The sequence below is a fragment of the Bacillus rossius genome, assembly GCF_032445375.1.
Source record: "Bacillus rossius redtenbacheri isolate Brsri chromosome 4 unlocalized genomic scaffold, Brsri_v3 Brsri_v3_scf4_2, whole genome shotgun sequence".
Classification (NCBI taxonomy): domain Eukaryota; kingdom Metazoa; phylum Arthropoda; class Insecta; order Phasmatodea; family Bacillidae; genus Bacillus; species Bacillus rossius.
This window is the reverse complement of record NW_026962011.1, coordinates 17,115,558-17,134,222: the sequence shown is the minus strand read 5'-3', so window position 1 is coordinate 17,134,222 and position 18,665 is coordinate 17,115,558.

The window sequence follows — 18,665 nt, the reverse complement described above, 5'->3', positions numbered from 1 at the left end:
GCCAAGATCGAAGAATGTGTCGGTGTCCTGAGACCAAAACGATGGAAACGTCGTGATATATTAAATAAATCTGATCAAGCTTGTGATGATCACCGTCTCGATAATGAAAGTTACCCTGAGGCTGGTGTTAAAACGGAAGACACAAGAGATCATAATACTTATTATAAACGTACAAGGTAAATGGTGGTAGAAGAGATTGATTATACATCGTGGAAAGATCCAAACGTATTGGTTGACCGGCTAAGACTTATACATGGCTCGCTTTGTGCAGGAAACTATTCGTGCATCAAAGAAATATCCTTCATACTCAAAGAACTGAGGAAAGCTGGCTACATACAATAGTGGCATGTTTTACTTGCATTAGTGTTATGTAAAACAATTAATAAAATAAATAATTTCAATTATAAAATTTAATGTTTTTATTTCTTGTAATCTGATTTCTAACTAATACTTAGTTCTTGTATCTTGTGCTTCCAAATGTGCTTTATTTATTTGATGGACCTTCCAAATGTCCTTCCTTTTTTGTTATGGTGCTTCCAATATGTGCTGCCTTTTAGTTGTCGGTTCTTCCAAATGTGCTGCCTTTTCGTTGCCGGTGCTTCCAATATGTGCTGCCTTTTCGTTGTCGGTGCTTCCCAATGTGCTGCCTTTTCGATGGCGGTGCTGCCTTTTCGTTGTCGGTGCTTCCAAATGTGCTGTCTTTTCGATGGCGGTGCTGCCTTTTTTTTGTTGAAGGTGCTTCCAAATGTGCTGCCTTTTCGTTGACGGTGCTTCCAAATGTGCTGCCGTTTCGTAGTCGGTGCTTCCAAATGTGCTGCCTTTTCGATGGCGGTGCTTCCAAATGTGCTGCCTTTTCGTTGTCGGTGCTTCCAAATGTGCTGCCTTTTCGTTGTCGGTGCTTCCAAATGTGCTGCCTTTTCGTTGTCGGTGCTTCCATATGTGCTGCCTTTTCGTTGATGGTGCTGCCTTTTCGTTGTTGGTGCTTCCAAATGTGCTGCCTTTTTGATGATGTTCCTTCCAAAATGTGCTTCCTTTTTGTTGATGGTGCTTCCAAATGTGCTGCCTTTTCGTAGTCGGTGCTTCCAAATGTGCTGCCATTTCGATGGCGGTGCTTCCAAATGTGCTGCCTTTTCGTTGTCGGTGCTTCCAAATGTGCTGCCATTTCGTTGTCGGTGCTTCCAAATGTGCTGCCTTTTCGTTGTCGGTGCTTCCAAATGTGCTGCCTTTTCGTTGTCGGTGCTTCCAAATGTGCTGCAATTTCGTTGTCGGTGCTTCCAAATGTGCTGCCTTTTCGTTGTCGGTGCTTTCAAATGTGCTGCAATTTCGTTGATGGTGCTGCCTTTTCGTTGTTGGTGCTTCCAAATGTGCTGCCTTTTCGTTGATGGTGCTGCCTTTTCGTTGTTGGTGCTTCCAAATGTGCTGCCTTTTTGATGATGTTGCTTCCAAAATGTGCTTCCTTTTTGTTGATGGTGCTTCTATTTTTTTAATATTGTTTTGACTTTAGTATTTTAGTAAATTGTTCTTGATTTGACTAGCGTATTATTCCAACCGGTGCATGTATATAAACGAGTCCTAAACAGCAGGACGCTCAGTTTGTTACTGTCGTCGACGGTGTACGGATCACCTAGTTTGTTTCTTCTGGTGCATAAGTCGTGTAATTGCCTGTTCTTGAGACTTCGATGGCAGCTTTACCGACTTTAACGTCGAACTCGATGCAGGATGTACCATCGACTACGGGAACCATGACGTCAGTGCCGACGATGTTGGAGCAGATCCCGTTGGCAACGCCTCTGACAACACTGGAGGAGACTTCGATATGTGCTGTTCCACCATCATCTGAAGTTTCATCAGCATTGAATACTTCAATTAATGAAGAGCGTACTTCGCATCAGTGCAAATACTGTGGTGAATCATTTACTATCACTTTAAATGCTCGCAGACATGAAAGAAGCTTTTGTTCTAATAATGTTCAAAGAAAACAATTTCAGTGCAATAAGTGCAATAAACTAATTTCACGTCTCGATAGCTTACATCGTCATTATAAAAAATGCTCCGAGACGTATAATGAACATGGTTATTGATTTGACTCATGTGTTGTACCGGCTAATGAGACTATATAAGTGATATGAACTTCAGTCCATCTCTGGCTGCTGTGATGAACGGATCGGATAGACATTTAAAGTCATGTAAAAGGCTTAGTCCGTACAATAAGAAGACTGTTTGGATCGAGGAATCCAAAAAGGCTTTAGTAATTTGTGAGTGTTTTTTTTGTACTTGTAGTAGAGTGTTGAATTTATGTAATAAAATTTTTTAAAAGAACTTGCGGTGTTTTTATTTCTCAAACCTGTCGCTTTTGTGGTATTTTTTAAAATTAAAGTTGATTTGTATCGACCAGGGATCGAACCAAGGACCTTATTCGATCTAATCAATCAGTATATAGAATACAAATTTATTTAATGAATTTTGAACTTTTTCCCGCATCTCTAGCATTAAAATTACGAATTTCCAATACGGTGGTCTTGATGTCTGATAGGATGGTGGTAGTAGAGAATTTTAAGTCTCTTTAAGAATGATGAACATGGTTTATTGAAATTAATTTTTTTTACATAAAATTAAACATTATTGCATCGATCGGGTATCGAACCGAGGACATGAGCGGATCGAATCAATATGTAAATTAATGAGTGATTTATTTAATGAATTTTGGAATTTTTCCCGAATTTCTAGCTAAATAATTACGGATTTTCAAGATGGCGTCCGAATTTCAAGATGGCGGGTGTCACAGCAATAATTGATTTTGCACTCTAGCAGATAAGAATCAAACTAACATGTCATCAGCGCATTCTCGCCGACGTTACAATGATGATGGCTTCCAGCATCGAAGACAAGATGGCGGACATTACGTCATACTAGGTGACGAAATATATGCTTTGAAAAAAAGTGGTGGGAGTCAGTATGCCTGCAGCCACCGCGGGGGGAAGGATCGGTCGTCATTTTTATGTTTTGCCCTCACCGGGTTCGAACCGCGGACTCCGAGCTCCGTGTCGTAAATGTTTGTGTTTTATAAAAACTTTATTAATTTTATTATTTGAATTTTTTTTATAAATTTAAAAAAAATAATTAAAATCGGATAACAAATAAAGATTTTAAAGATGGCGGTCGTAACGGAAATTGCAACTCTGACGTCATGATTAAAAATGGCTGCCATGGCATCCTAGTTTTCAAGGTATGGCCTCGGCGGCTTAGAGCGGCTAGCTCTTAGGAGTTTTAAGCCGCTTTTAGGAATTTGGGTTCTTTCTAGGGCAAAACGACTTTTGAGGATTTTCGAAACCCTAATTTTTGAATTGTGGAATTTTTTGAGATTTTTTGGCGGAATTTTTTTCCACAAAAATGTAATTTTTGACGATTTTTGAGGAATTTTGGGCAAATTTATTGCCCAATTTTGGCAGATTTTGAGGGTCAAAGGTCAATGTCCTACTTGTCCCGTTACGCTGTGTCCCGTTACACTCATCCAAGATGGCCGCCGTGACGTCAGAGATGGACGTGACGTCAGAGATGTGGCTCGGCACCTCGCACCTCACCCTGGACCCTGTTTCCGAACGCCCATTCCTATACTACTGCTAAGCAGTGTGATAAATAAGAGGTATTTTTTGTTATTTTCAAGTGAATCTAATACTTTAATACTGAAATATTAGGCGGGATATTTTCTTTAAATATCTTGTAAGTATACTATATAGTAGCGTTTAATTAACGTCCATTTAAAAATGGTAAAAATAGCATGTATTTTCAAATTTATCTAAAAATACTACTGGGTAAAACCGTCATCTTAATCAACCGAGAAAAATATTTTCTTTTGCAAAAAAAAAAAAAAAAAACTTCAGGTGGATGCAATCAAAGCCAGTTATTCCCGACGATGCGAAAAGAAATTGTTCCTGAAGTACGGTGGCTCCCCGCCGAGAGCTTAGCGCGGCTCTAATCTTGGTGCGGACTTCACGTCAAGTGCGCTCTGAAGACCAGACCCCAGATGTCGGGGGGGGGGGGGGGGGGCAGAAAGAAGGCATCCGAAAGGAAGTGGAAGTATATGGTCGAGTTTGAAGAGCCCTCGGGAAGAAGAAAAAAAAAGTAGTTGAGTGGTGGCATTTCAAGTCCGCGTGGATGTGGGAGAAACGAAGGGTTGAAGAAGGCAAAGAGGAAGGGGGAGTTAGGTTTTTCGGGAGGTTGTGGGAGGCAGCAGAAGGAAGGGCAAAAAAAAAAGTTGGTGGACTTGAAGTAGCCCTGCGAGCCGTTCATTTCACCGGGCGGCGGATCTCATTGCCAGGCGGAGCACGACCGCCGGAAGAAGAAGGCTTTTTTTTTTTTGCGTGGAAGGGGGGGAAGGGGGAGGAATGAGGAGTTCTCACCCGCACCCCCAACTCGCACTGCGAGCTGACTCCTCCACATGTACTCGCCGTCCTGAAAGCATTCGAGCCGGCGCGCCCGAGAGGTATTAGTCGACGGGTGGGTGTCTTTTCCTGAAGTTCCAAGTCCCTCTGTTTGGCTAATGGTTAGCAAAACAAACCATAACTGTGTAAAGCCTGAGGCTTGAAGTTTTGTTGAATAGCTTGAAAGGAACTCACTTGGGAGTGTTGTAAACGTGCCAACGCGAAGTGAGTTTTGTTGAAGAAAAAAAAAACATTAACAAATCACCAAGGCAATGCATTAAAACTTATCATCACCAATAAAAGTTATTTTCCTACCCAGATGGGGATAGAGAGTTCGGGGTTATTTTGACTTTAACTGAAAACTTGGCAAGGATGGCACTTACCCACTCCATAACTTCTTGCATCCATGTGCTTCCACACGTGACATGCGTCGATTGTCCGTCACAGCTTACAATCAGCTGCGTGAGCACTGATATGTTTGATTTAAGATTAACATCCTGGAGGAGTTTGTCCCGTTTAAGGTAAAGCGTGGTTGGCAAAACCATATATAGTTTTATTATAACTACGCTGTTGTGTTTATTTCCGTTCAATTATAGCCTGACCATATTTTCTACGTTTATTGCTTGACTTTTAAAATATTCGTTATTATTTTTAACTACATACTATGAATGTGTTCTTGAAAGTATAGTTTCTATAGTAAGGAGTGAATTTATTCAAATATTTGAAGAATTTTAATGTATTAAGTGATGTATTATAAGTTAGAACCAAGGGAAAATATTGCTATAATCCCAAATGGATTATATTCGGTTCACAAAAAAAAAAAAAAAAAAAAGAAGGAATTATTTTAAGTTTACAAAGTCAGTATTCCCGTTAGTTAATTTAGTCGATTGCGTTTCCCATGAATTTCAGTAGCTTCATTTTTTTGTAAAACAGGCTTTGATGTTTACACATGTAAGGTACATCAGTTGAAATATGTTCTTCAAAAACTAAAATGATTCAGCTTGAAATTTTCATTGAATTCCGAGGAACAAATATGTACATTACTAATTACCACTTAAATTTCCGAAAAATAACGTTTTGGTCACATTTTAACTAACTGAATCGTTTCATTCACTTTGATATGTAAAAGTTTTGATTGGAATCTTACCTAAGTACATTTTTATTTCACTGTTGCAATAATAATTGGCCAGATATTGCCAAAATTGAGTTCATTGTAGCAAAATATAAATGAATTATTTTTTAAGAGCTCAGTTCAATAAAGTAGTACTATTTTGTATTAAAAGTTATTCTGAATCAAGTACGAAATATAGTTGTCATATTTAGTTATTTACTTATGTTATAGTTGTATTATGGATTAGAAATTGGTTTGTAAATATTTTTTTTTTAAAATAATGCATTTTGGATGAATTTAAATATTTACGTGAACATATTGAACACAAATATGTATTGGACATATAGTGTAATAGTTTTAAAAAGACGGTCACATATCGTAATTTTGTCAGTGATTTAATTTTTGTAAATACAAAGAGTTCTATGTTAGTAGCAAGAATATTTTTCTGTTTCGTTTCAGTGGTGCAGAAAATGTGATTTTATTTAATACTTACGTTATTAACCATATTTAATCTATTTATTAAATGGTTTCTTCAATTTTATAATAGAACTTTTTTTTGAAACATAAATTAAATAAATATATTAAATTATATATAATAATTGTTTTCGGATCTGAATCATAATAAACTGAACACACGAAAAAATATCTATGGTGATTATACCCCAAGAGAGGTTTGATGACGTTTAACTAACCAATCACAAGCAAGCAAAGAACGTATGATTTTATTTAAGTAATTGGGAAACCTGCTTAGTTTGAATTGTAAATGATCTACCTATTTATAATAAATAAAAACTGTTACCACCAAGTAAACATATCAAAGAGAAGTAGTTCAAAATGCAGTTTAACCGTGGTCCTAGAGTCTGGTTTTAGCAGCACAGACTAAAGATGTTTATCATAATTATGAGTTTTTACTCGTACTAAAAAGACTTGAAGAATAAGAACTTTTTAATAATAAGTACATGTTTGCCAAATAAGTAAATGATTATAGATATATATGTATGTATTTATATATATATATGTATATTTAGGCAACCAAGTATGATCGTGGTGTATCGTTTGAAGTATACTGGGTCTCTCAGGGGCAACAGAGAATTCTTTAACGTAGCAGCTGGCAAACCTTAAAGTTAGTTCATAGAAAACGATTGGGGAAAAAAATCATGATGAGGATTTTAGCAAGACTCTCTACAAAATAATAAACATTATTTATAAAAACAAATCCTTTTATAAGTAAGTATATTCTAGTGTTAAATGTATTTTCTTAAGGTCAAAACTATTTTTAAACACACTAGTGGAACAAAAGTGTAAATGTTGAATTTTAATCTTACAAAATAGATATAAATTAAGTAAAGATTTATTTTATTTTGTCAGATATTTCTTAGTCGGGGAAACATTAACGAGAAAAAAATTATTATAAATAAAAATAATCGCCTTACATTAGACATTTAATGGTTTTTGCTACAATACTCATTTGTTTTTCTCTTATTTTACCCACTAATTAAAATAGCTAAAGCAGACTGAATTAAAAAACATGTATGCAGTAATTTTTAAAAAAATAGCGAGCAATATATTACTTGAAAACGTAATAGACTAATGTTATTTTGGAGGTTGAGACTGGAACGCCACTTTACAAATCCAATCACGCGCTAACGCTTTTTGGAATGCCGTTATCAAAGCGATCTTCGTGCCAGTGCGCGTCCCAATCTATAGCATGTGAATCACAGACTAATTAGCTCCCTTTGGAGGCGAACACCTTACTTCAGTTAACTTAGTTCAGAGGGTGACTTAATAAGGTTGTCACAACTGATGGGAAATCTAAATATGAATGTTCATATGTGTTTTGGCGTGTGCTGAAAATCACGCTATTATAAAATGTGGTTGAAACGAGATTACCAATTTGTGTGACCAAAGAGTTTTTTGTTAGGTGTGCAACATTAACATTAAATTTTTGGTCATAATTAACATGAAACACCATTTTGTATTTGTAAGAAATTTTGATGTTTTTTTTAATTGGTTAGTTTAAAAAAATTACAGTATTTTTGTTCCTACTGGCTTGCAATATCTTTTATGAGTTCCTTGATACATTATGTAGTTTTAAGTATCTTACAACTCCCCTCCACAGACTTCGCTAATGCAAATTTTCTTTTGTGATATTTTCAAATATTCGCTGGAAAAGCAATAGATGAAATCAATAAAATGTCAGTTCTATATCGTGGATTATAAACCATTTTATTTTGAAATTTGATAAGTTATAGTCTTGGAAAAAGCCTGTTTATTTATAAGGATAACAGATGCTAATAAAATATCTCCCATTTTAGCATATTAGGGAAAATATACAACTTCTTAATAATACGCTTACATCCCTACTACTACATTTAGAAGCGAATTTTGCTAAACAGTAAAGAAAAAACCAAATTTATGATGGTTAAGTCAACTTTATAATTTACAAGTTCATTGTATTTTAATTTTATCATGGACTTCATTAAATTAAATTTATAATTTTCCAAATAATTATGATTCCATTTTTTAATAAAGATGGAAAATTCCCAACTTTATTTTGAATGTATGATTCATATATCAAATACCTTATATTTCCTATTTGTAGATTAATAGGCGCCACACCATATCAAAACAATATCAAAAAAATTTCACTCCTTTCCCTTTTCACTATGGGTGCAAAGGAACACGTAAAGTAACAGGCTCGTCTTTCTGATGTGTAAACATCTTTGCTCTCGGTATACGGCATTAAGTACGAGTAAATTCGTAAAAATGTAACGTAATTCTGTGAACGGAAATGTGACAAAAGTTGGTGGACCCACATTGTAGCAACATTAACCCAAAAACAGTTAAAAAAATTTTCATCATTAATTTACGAAGAACGCTGGTTACAAATTATCCAGGGATCTTCGCAAATTTACGGCTATATTCGTTAATTTATGAAAACTGAGTTCACTTACTTTAGGCATGAATCCAAAACATTATTTTTGGTATACCTATTGACAAAAAAATTCAAAAACTGGTTAAGTCCACAGTAATAACCTTTTTCTTTTGTCCACTCTAAAGTCTAAATATGGCGCAGTTTATAAAAATATTTCGATATTTTCAATAACGAAGAACATTTCTTTTGGATCAATTAAATTCTTCGTTGAAAATTCCGTAAATTTATTGTTATTTCTAAGAGGGTAATAGTCCCATTCACAAAAATTAGGGTGGACATCAAATCAATTGGTGAGCCAAATGAAACTTTTTTATAGTGAAACTATCCCGACATTTTTTTGGCACATTAAAAAAGTCCTAGTAAAATGTAGTTCTGGCAGCAAAGAGATGTACACGGACTTGAAATTCTCGCCGCATCGTAATGTCACATTACTGTAAGAGACTGCTCCTTTCCCTTTCCAAATGATCAAGATTCACTCCTTTCCTTTCTCTTTAGCGGTTCCTGCTCCCACCACGCATGCGCCGTGCTCGTCGGTTATGTTAATATTTTTGAGGATGTATCGTTCTTTTCAGGTAGCGGTGAACATGTATTAACTTATAGCATTTGTAAGTGTTAAACCTTTAGGTGTGTGTGGCAGTACTAGCGTAAGTTAAATATCTTATAAAGTAATGTTTTTGTAAATTTTTCTAAAACTTGTTTTGGCCTGCCCTTTGAAATTAACTTTTAGAATTTCCGTTATTATTTTCGTAATCTTGCAGATGTTACCTGCGGTTATTTAGTATTGAATGAAGCATGTTCTCGTTCAAGGCTGAAGTCACGTTTCAAAAAAAGATAACATGGCAGCATGTCTCATTAAAATCGTGGCCATTCACGTAATTGTAGGGATTGATTTTTTTGTACTGAACAAGTCTCGTTATGTAAATTTTGGAACGGTTACAGTTTGGCATTACTGCTCTCTGGGAGCAAAATATTTAATTGTAGTTGGTTGTATTCACCCCAATTTGTTTGACGGTGTATCATTGTTCTTTATTTTCGTTTGACGTGTATGTCGAGTGAATGTCCTACCTTGTACTGGGTCGACGGACTTGATTACCCAGCACATTTCGTGGCCTTTTGCAATAATCTGAGACCTATAAATGTTGCTATAGATAGTTAGCGGTTACGTTGTCATTATTTTCCAGTATTGTTATTGGTTAAGGGAATTATCTGTGGCCATGCAAGGAACAGTTTGTTAATTGATGTAGTTTGTATTCGAAGGCAGAACGTAGCAAAAGCGTGCTAGTGTACGCAGGTCAGACGTAGGGTTTTATACATAGACGTGCGACACTACACTGCAGTGTTTAATGAAACAAATACGAAAGAGCCATTTTAATATCCTTAAATAGATGTTTTTTGAATTTTTAATTATTTTAACTGCAACGGCCTAAGTAGGCCTAAGTAGTTTAAATTTGTGAACTAAATTTCTGATAATTGGTATAAGCGTATTCAACTGAAGGCACGAAATTTTAAAATGTAAACATCTGTTTTTGCAATGATAACGCACTTGTCATAAGTTCAGTATGCTTGATTTAATGTTAAGAGACATACTTTGGTTTGTACATACAAGTGAATAGGCACACTGAGAACACATAGGTGTTAAGAAACGTGCATGTTGTAAAGAGTTCAAAGAATTTTTTATAGTTTCATGTTTAATGCTGCGCACGGGACACTTAGACAACCTCTACTTCTAAACTTATTTAATAATTCTTTTTTTTATTCTGTTTGCTAAGATGGCAGGTATATTGTGATTGATTACTTGTACTTATTGTTAATGTCTGTCTGCCAATGCTACATGTCTATATTTACCTTGGGATTTTTATCTATTGTACCTGAATAAAATTAATGAAAATAAGTGTTTAGCGGTTTGTTTGAAACTTTTAACGTATATTTTTGGCCCTTATTCGTAGTACCATCTGATATCCTTTTTTTTCATTTACAAACACATTAAGACTTAGAACATTTTTATTAGGATTAGTGTTCTTTGATTGGGCATTTTAAATTATTGAAGTTTTGCTCTGCCCGTGTTGGTCACAGTTATCTACGCAACTCTGCTGGCTTGTGTGTCTGATCCTGTGTTTTTTTTTTGTTCTATGTGACCACGAATCATCATCCGCTATCATGTCCGTCTCATTGGTGTATATGATCGGCAAGGCCGAGTTCCTGGACTTTCCTGAACGAGGAACGCGACACTTTGAAAGATTTGAGGCGGAGAGAAGTTCAGTCCGTGTGCGTTGGAGCTGTCCGTATCGCCTTCGCTGGAAGCACGGTCTGTGAGTCCTGCCGTGCTCCCATCATCACGTCAACAATTGTTTTTCAAATCTCTGCAGCGTCTTCCCGTGTTGTCATCCGTGGAGCCACGTGCGGTCCTAGTTTTTTTTTATGGTATCTTCCAGAAAACTGTTTGAGCCCAGGCTAGTGAATGAGAAAGATTTAGTACACTCGCTTTCGATGAGCGATCATCTCTTGCAATTGTTTGTTGTGTGGTGTTATTGAAGTGTAGGGAAAGTTTGATGACTTCGCAAAATCCGTGCTGGAATACGCGTGCCCGCCTCCTGATAGGAAAAAAAAATGTACGGCTAATTTGATGTACCGTTTTCAGGAGATGAACGAGCCGATAATATATATGTTATTAATTCAGTCATTGACCATTCAGTTGTGTTATGTACAGGGCTTCCCGATAAAACTATGTGGGAAACTAGTTTCCTCTTACTCTGCATCATTGTAGTTTCGTAAATGTGCCACAGTCTTGTGCGAAGTTGAGGACATCGGCGAGCGAAGTAGAAAATAGGTTGTTGGCAACTGTTGCTTCGCAGATTAGTACTTCGATGGCCAGGTGTGCTAACTGCTGTCAGTATGGGCATGCTTCAGCCGATTGTGTTCAGCCACATTTGGCTTTTTCTGTAAACGTTTTCGATGTAAACAGCCAGGGCATGTGAGGGAAAATTGTCTGGGAAACGAGCCATCTCCGCTCATGTGAGGTGAACGGGCGGGGTTAAAAAAATAATAATTCAACTCATTCTTGTAATGTCCCAACTCAGTTGTAAGGTAGGCAGGTTTTGACGATTTTTTATATACAGGAGCAATGATTTGTGTGATAAGTAAAAGAAAAAATTTTGTAAGTCTTTTAAGAGAGTATTCGCATTGATAAAGGATGTGTTTAGATGACATAAATTTGAGAGTTTCTGTTACTAATGAAGAAGTAGTTTCTGCTAGTTCTTCTGTGCGTTTGCACTTCAAAAATTGATCGTTTTTCGTGGTAACGTTTTCTGGGTTATCCCTCATTTTACTCTGGATATTATTTTATGTTTGGATTTTCTAGGGCATGCGCAGTGTATCGTTGATGCAGGCAAGCGATGTTTACGTTTTGCTTTTCATTCGAGTGCTGAAGTTACATTGGCAAACGAGGTTAGTTGTCCTGTGGGGAATTCTTCTCAGGAAACGATCTCTGGTGAAGAGGAAGACTGTGAAACAGGTGGAGGAGTTATTGAAAGAATATGCTGATGTAGTGACTAAGTATTTGGGAATGTGTGATATGTTTCTCTTTCGTTTTTGATTTAGGGAGTTTATCCCAGTTAGGGAACGTCCACACCCTCAAAACTTATCACCTCCTAAAATGCAGATTTTGTGGTCCCTCGTTGGTGAGTTGCTGCATGCTGGTGTTATTTCACCATCAGTTCTTGAGTATTGTAATCTCACTTTCTTATTTGCTGAAAAGGAGCATCGAGAGTTTAGATTTGTTCACTCCTTCAAACCGTTCAATTACTTCATTACTTTTAACCACTTCCCATGCTGTGATTGAAAGTGCTCTGCAGCACCTGAGGTGTGCTAACGTTTTCACCAGTGTCGATTTGAATTCCAGCTTCCACCAGGTTATGATACATCCCGAGTGTAGTAAATTTGTAGCCTTCTCTAAACCTTGGGGGCATTTTGAATACAATAAAGTACCCCTGTGGTCATCATTTGGGTCCCAGACATGGTCGCGAGTTATTTACCGCATCTTAGGTGGCATCAAATTTCAGTTCTTGTTCAACTTCATAGATGATATTATCACAGCGAATCATGAGAAGAACACATGGTACATGTTTGACAGGTGTTTGACAGAATACGGTCGGCGGGGCTAACTGTTAACCCGAACATGGCCGAATTCTTACGATTGGCAAGCCACAACTGAGCAAGCAAACAAACAAATCAAACAAACAAATCGTAGTCCCGTAAGAAATACATTACACTAACACAAGCATTTTCATACTACTAAACTGATCTTCCTCTTTTTTCAAATCATGTGCAGACAATGACATTACTCTTATTTTAACGTCATTTGCAATAAAAATTTGTCTCTTATTAAAATTGGGAAAGGAGATTTTTTTTTAATTTGCAAATTGTTAACAAAATTTTAACAAAAATGAAGATTTGTTTACAAAATAATTAATTAGCGTGTAAACAAACGTAAATTCTTCTTTTCAAGTATGAACTTGCTGTTGATCCCGTGCTTTGTTACAGAAGGCTATAGACAGAACACTCTCGCACTGCTCTTTACGCATGAATGGGACGAAATAACCATAATCTTGTCACAGTGACTCTATATACCTACCTTTGTTAGAAATTATTCATTTTATTTTAGACATGTTATGATCAGTCAGTGTGTGATTGCCACGCTACTGAATTCCCCCTCTGCTCCTCCTATTTGGTACGCCACAACTTATTTTTACGCGATGAATCTGTAGCTGAAGTTTGTCAGTAGTATTCAGCCCATCAACTTCAGTACCCGGGGTTGCCCAGGTCATTTATTGACGACGTTCAAAACTAAATGTTTACAGCACCGTGTGGTGGACATAGAGAAATGACACACAAACTACTGTTTGTGTTCTGTTTGTGTGTCTATGACCAATAATTATCTGTTTACCCATGGCGATCGGCTGAACGGTTTAGAAGCTGATGCGCTGCAGCGACATCTAGCAGAGAGTTACAAAAAAATGGATCGCGTAGAAACCTTCTCCATAAAAAAAACACTTCGATTTGCCTACTTTCATGGCGATGGTCAAACGATGTTGGGTTTATCGACGTCATACATACACACATACATATCAACATCCCATTTTATCTTTATATATATGTATGGATATATCATTGTTTTTTGTTTAGGTGTGTGTGTATATTTGTGTGTGTCAAAAGGAGATGTACAAACGCGGGTTATTCTAGCTTCTGACCCGGGGTAAGTGAAACTTAGGTTCCTCCCACGGCGGGTGTCTGCGACAGCGCAGTCCTACGTACGGTCCATACATCTGCCGTTTACCCCCTCCCTTCCCCATTGACCATACCATGACCCTCCTTCCCCGTCACCCCTCGGTCAACCCTGCTGCGTGCGTCTGACAGTCCAGTGCCCGACCCTGGAAAGAGAGGAGGCGGGAATAAAAGGCTCTAATTGAATTTTCTCCTCGGGCAGCCGCCGCTGGCGTGGTCAAGCAGCAAGGGACATGTCGTCTGGAGATTGTCTTGAAAGAAACTTTATATACAGTGTGTCCCTTAACTTAATATTTAGACGAAAACTGTTGATATGCCAGTAATTTATAGTTATAAATTGAAAAGTCAACGAGTCTTGTACTTTTTAAGTCAAAGGAATTTTCAAAAAAAAATTCTTTAAATCCCCACATTGCACCCAATTATTATACTTGTACACTATGTATAACCTAGTAATTATTGCTACGCAATCATAAAAAAATCCAACTATTGATAAAAATTCAAAATAAAACAAGCTCTATTTATGGGGGGGGGGGATGTTTTGCACAATTCATGCGGCAGCCATTTTTGATTACGTCACTTCGACTATGCACAAGGTAAAATTATTTTTTTTTTAGCTCACTTAAAATGAAATGTTTACTTTAATTGCCTACGTCTACAAATAACTTTTTAAGTTAGCAAAGTAATTATTTTACGTATAAACATCTTATCTTTCGGTATGCGCCATTCGGAAGACGTAATTTCGTGAATGGAACGGAAGTTGATTGGAATGGAAATTTTTCAACATTGTGCGGAAGTCGTCAAGTTGGCGGACCCACTTGTGACCACATACACACGTATTTAGCCACTTTCGTAAACATTAGAGTTCATACCGAATGTATTGGTATGAAAAATGAAACTTTATGTTAGCATAACTACTCTTACAATAGTTGGTGTAATTAAATACTAATAGTAAAATGCAATTACAAGTTTTAAAATACGCAAGGAAACTGGCATATGCTGTTAATACTTCATAGTCTCCTTTCAAAGGTAAAGTTCTTTGTAACGTGGTGGCATAACGCGTAGTTGAACAGATATTGATGTGGTTCAAACGTTGCACTGAAAAATCTTTTTATTTATTTAATAGCATATTATTGGCCTATAAATATTGTGATTTAAGTAAATATGTGACAATACATGCAGTAAGTTACATTTTGTTTTTTTTCTTATTACTATCATATTATTAAAAATATAGCTCAACGATTGGACTGGTTATATCCTACTACGTCGGACTCTATCCTTTATTTTTACGTAAAATAAAATTAAAATATTTGTTCACAAGTAATTTAAAAATACAATAATAATTTTCTAACTAAACTATTTACGTTTATTACAAAATGAATACCATGAATTATAAATAGATAAATAAACACTTCATAGAAACGCCACACCTGTAAGCCTAATTGAAAATGCGAGATGGTGTTTCTTCACTTTCGATTAAAGTAACCAACAATGTTATTTTTTTTACAAGTGAAGTGAAGAAGAAAAAATATAAAAATATCATTCACCAGCCGACATATTTTTTTTAAAATAAAAAGCTGCAATTTTCTTATATGTTCAGTATTTTGTTAAGTTCAGAACAACGTGTTCATCCTAACCCAATATGCTTGCTTTTGTAGGCAACTGCGTTGGTATAGCTTAACGAATTCTTTCTTCTCTTCTGCTAATCAAACTTTTATGTCAACTTTTATAACCAAGGGTACAACAGAATGTAATGCAGAAATCGGGCATAGTGTGGCGCGTGCTTAGTCTTTTTTTGATAAATTTTAAAAGATAGGCATTAGTTTAATAAAATTATTTTACTAAAATCAGGTCCATAGTCAGGGTTTGGTATTTTTCAGGTTTTTTTATTTTTGCTTTTATCGGAGTCGATTTTAATAGTTTAAAATTTCCAGTTGCTAATTAAATGTTTTATGTTTTGTTCTGCTATCTGTGCGTGATTGTGCCAAGACATGTTTATGATCCAGGCTGCGAATTCTAGCGGTGGGTGCAGAAAGTACGTGTGAAATTTACGTCCAGAAATGTTGGTACTTGCAAACATATTTTGCAAATATTTATCACTCTCGGCAATGAACAACGCAACGCATTAACATGTGACTTTCCTCAGGCTGGGTTTATTAACTACGCAAAAAAAGTAACATCGCAATAAATGCAAGACGCAAATCTTTCAGCAACCAAATTTTAAAGTACCGTTTTGTATACTTCGCAAGGCGCAATAACGCAATGCAAATATTGTCCGAGTAACAAATTTGTTGCGTTTTTGCTTGCGTTTGCGACGGCCGTGTTGGAAGTGAAATGTTACGAAGACTTGTAAAGACCCAGACATTGTGCACAGAAGGCTTCAATGTAGTGTATATTACCAACATGGTGTTTTCCTTCTGATAAACGATAGCAAAGTGAAATAAAATAACACGCTCTGAATAAAAGTTTTTTAAATAATACTACGTTAAATTTTGTGTCCGAGTTTCATATTATAATTTTATTTGCAACACTAGAACACATGAGATATGTAAATATTTTTGCAGTATTAATAGTCGAATTCACATAATTTTTTTTATTTTGCCGAATAAGTCTTTAAAATAATTATTTTCTTAGACGTATAATACTTTTGATTTTATTTAGAAATGTTTGTTTTCAATATTATGTTTATTTATGACTCCGTTGTAAAAAAAAAACATTTGAACAATGGTACTTGTATTTTAGTGCAGGTTGGAAATTTAAAAAGTTAAAAACAAAATTGCCTACATTTCGAAAACTGCGAAACTCTGTGAATATTAGTTTTTCGATTCAGATCCGTAATTTACTGACATATCAAATATTTTATTTTTGATGTTAAGGTATGAAACAACCTTTCTCGCCTTTTAAAGCAGAATTTTGGTGTACTTTTTAAGAATATTTTTTCACAAATGTTTAAAATAAAAAGAGACTTATTCTCTAATTATCTAAACGCTATAAAAATATAAACAATAAACGTTGTTCAACCTTAAGCCTGGAATGAAATATTTCTTAATATATAATATATAATATAAGTAGAAAAACCCTATCAACGTGGGATTTAGAGAAACTATTCCTATTATCCTTTTGTAAGGCCTAGGAAGTTCAGATAGTTCCTTATAAAATAATTTTTAATTATGTGGTTAATTGTAATATGGTTTTAATATCAAACCTATTATAATCATTTTGATAGAGCAAGAGAAACAAAGATTTTAACCAAGTGATTCGAAAATAAAAATTTAACAGCATTTCTCAAAATTGTACCATAAAGTACATGCCTAATGGTTGTATCGTGAGTTCATATAATTTGCAGTTAACCGTTAATTAAATAATATTTGGTTACGCTGCAATAATATAAATCCTAGTTTTAATCAATGGGTCTTGAAAAAATGTGGAGTTCCGTGAAAACTGCTTTTGAACCTACTCCCTTTCTTAAATTCACAGCCTTTTTGTACGGTGCCCTTGAAAACACAAAACAAGATTAGTGAGTAATGACTACTCAGAATAGACAAAAATAATAAGCAAATAATTTTTATATGTATGTAATTATATAAACATTTGTCAAAGACTGAAATAATTCAAAAACATTATATAGTTATAAAGCTATGGGACAATTGCATAGCAGCAGTAATGCAAACAGACTGCAAAGATACAGGATATATATAATTGCATAATTTCATACTGTATATAAATAATAATTAAGCAAGAGGAACTCTAAATAGTCACTGCATTGTAATTGCACACCACCGGAACACACCTCTACAAAGAGTTTTAAACCATGCTAATTTGTCCTTAAATTGTTTTCCAAATGCATGTTTACGACACGATTACCGGGAGTAAATTAGCGGCGGTATTCAGTTACCGTTGCTCGAGAAAAGTTATTCGTGAAGGAGGAAAAAGGATTTTGGTGGGTAGATTGGGGTGGGGGGGAGAGTAAAGGGGTGAGATGGGGTATAATCGGAGCGTCGGGCCGTCTTTGGAATAAGCAAACGTCGACTCGACTCAACTGCGGTAATTAGCTGAAACAACAGCGAGACTGGCGTCCTTCCATCTTCAGTCATTATCTCAGGAGAGGGGAAAAAAAGCCAAACTCATCATCCCCCTACTTTCCCGTTTTTCCCATTCCAATTCCTTTCCCCTGTCCTGATGCTGCTCGCTCGGACTGCTCCCGTTCCAGAACTTTCTGGATCCGCCCGACGCTCGGGCAAATGGCTTGGCAATTAAAAGTGAAAATTACTTGGGTGTTCTCGCCCGCACGGCACGTAAGTGCTAAGGGTTTTCTTAAATGACGAAGGGCTCGAGAGGGGCGGGTGTTGTCAGGCATCAGGGTGGGTTCGTCTCCTTGGAGAGATCTCGGAGAAAGCAAACTGCCGTTGAAGTGAAGTTTTCAGACCGCATCAACCAGCAAACTCTTATCAAAGCAGGGTTGCTAGCGCGCACGTTGTTATATTGTGTGTCGAAATTTCACTGAAAAATATTTTTTAAGTCATTTATTTACGTTCGACCACGTACCACGTCTTGCCCCTCCTTAATTAATGTTTTACAGTCATTTAGTTTTAACTAAACACAAGAACGGGCATTTATTTAAATGCTTAACCAATTTTAAAAGTGGCAGAAAAATAACATATTACGTAAGATATTTAATCTCCTAATCTTCATTCTTCGTGTGAAATCTGAAGCTCGCTCATGACGATCTGTCTACAAGCTTCGTAAAACGAATGTTCTAGTAGGAGTCTAACAGGCTTTAGCCAGAGCATCTGGAAATGTCGAACGTCAAATAAGAGTCCTTGAAACCTTAGGAGACTCACAAAACGAGGGTTTTGAATTTGTCTCGAATTTTTACGATGTGCAGAACAAAACCACGTGAAATAAATAATATTCTATAGTA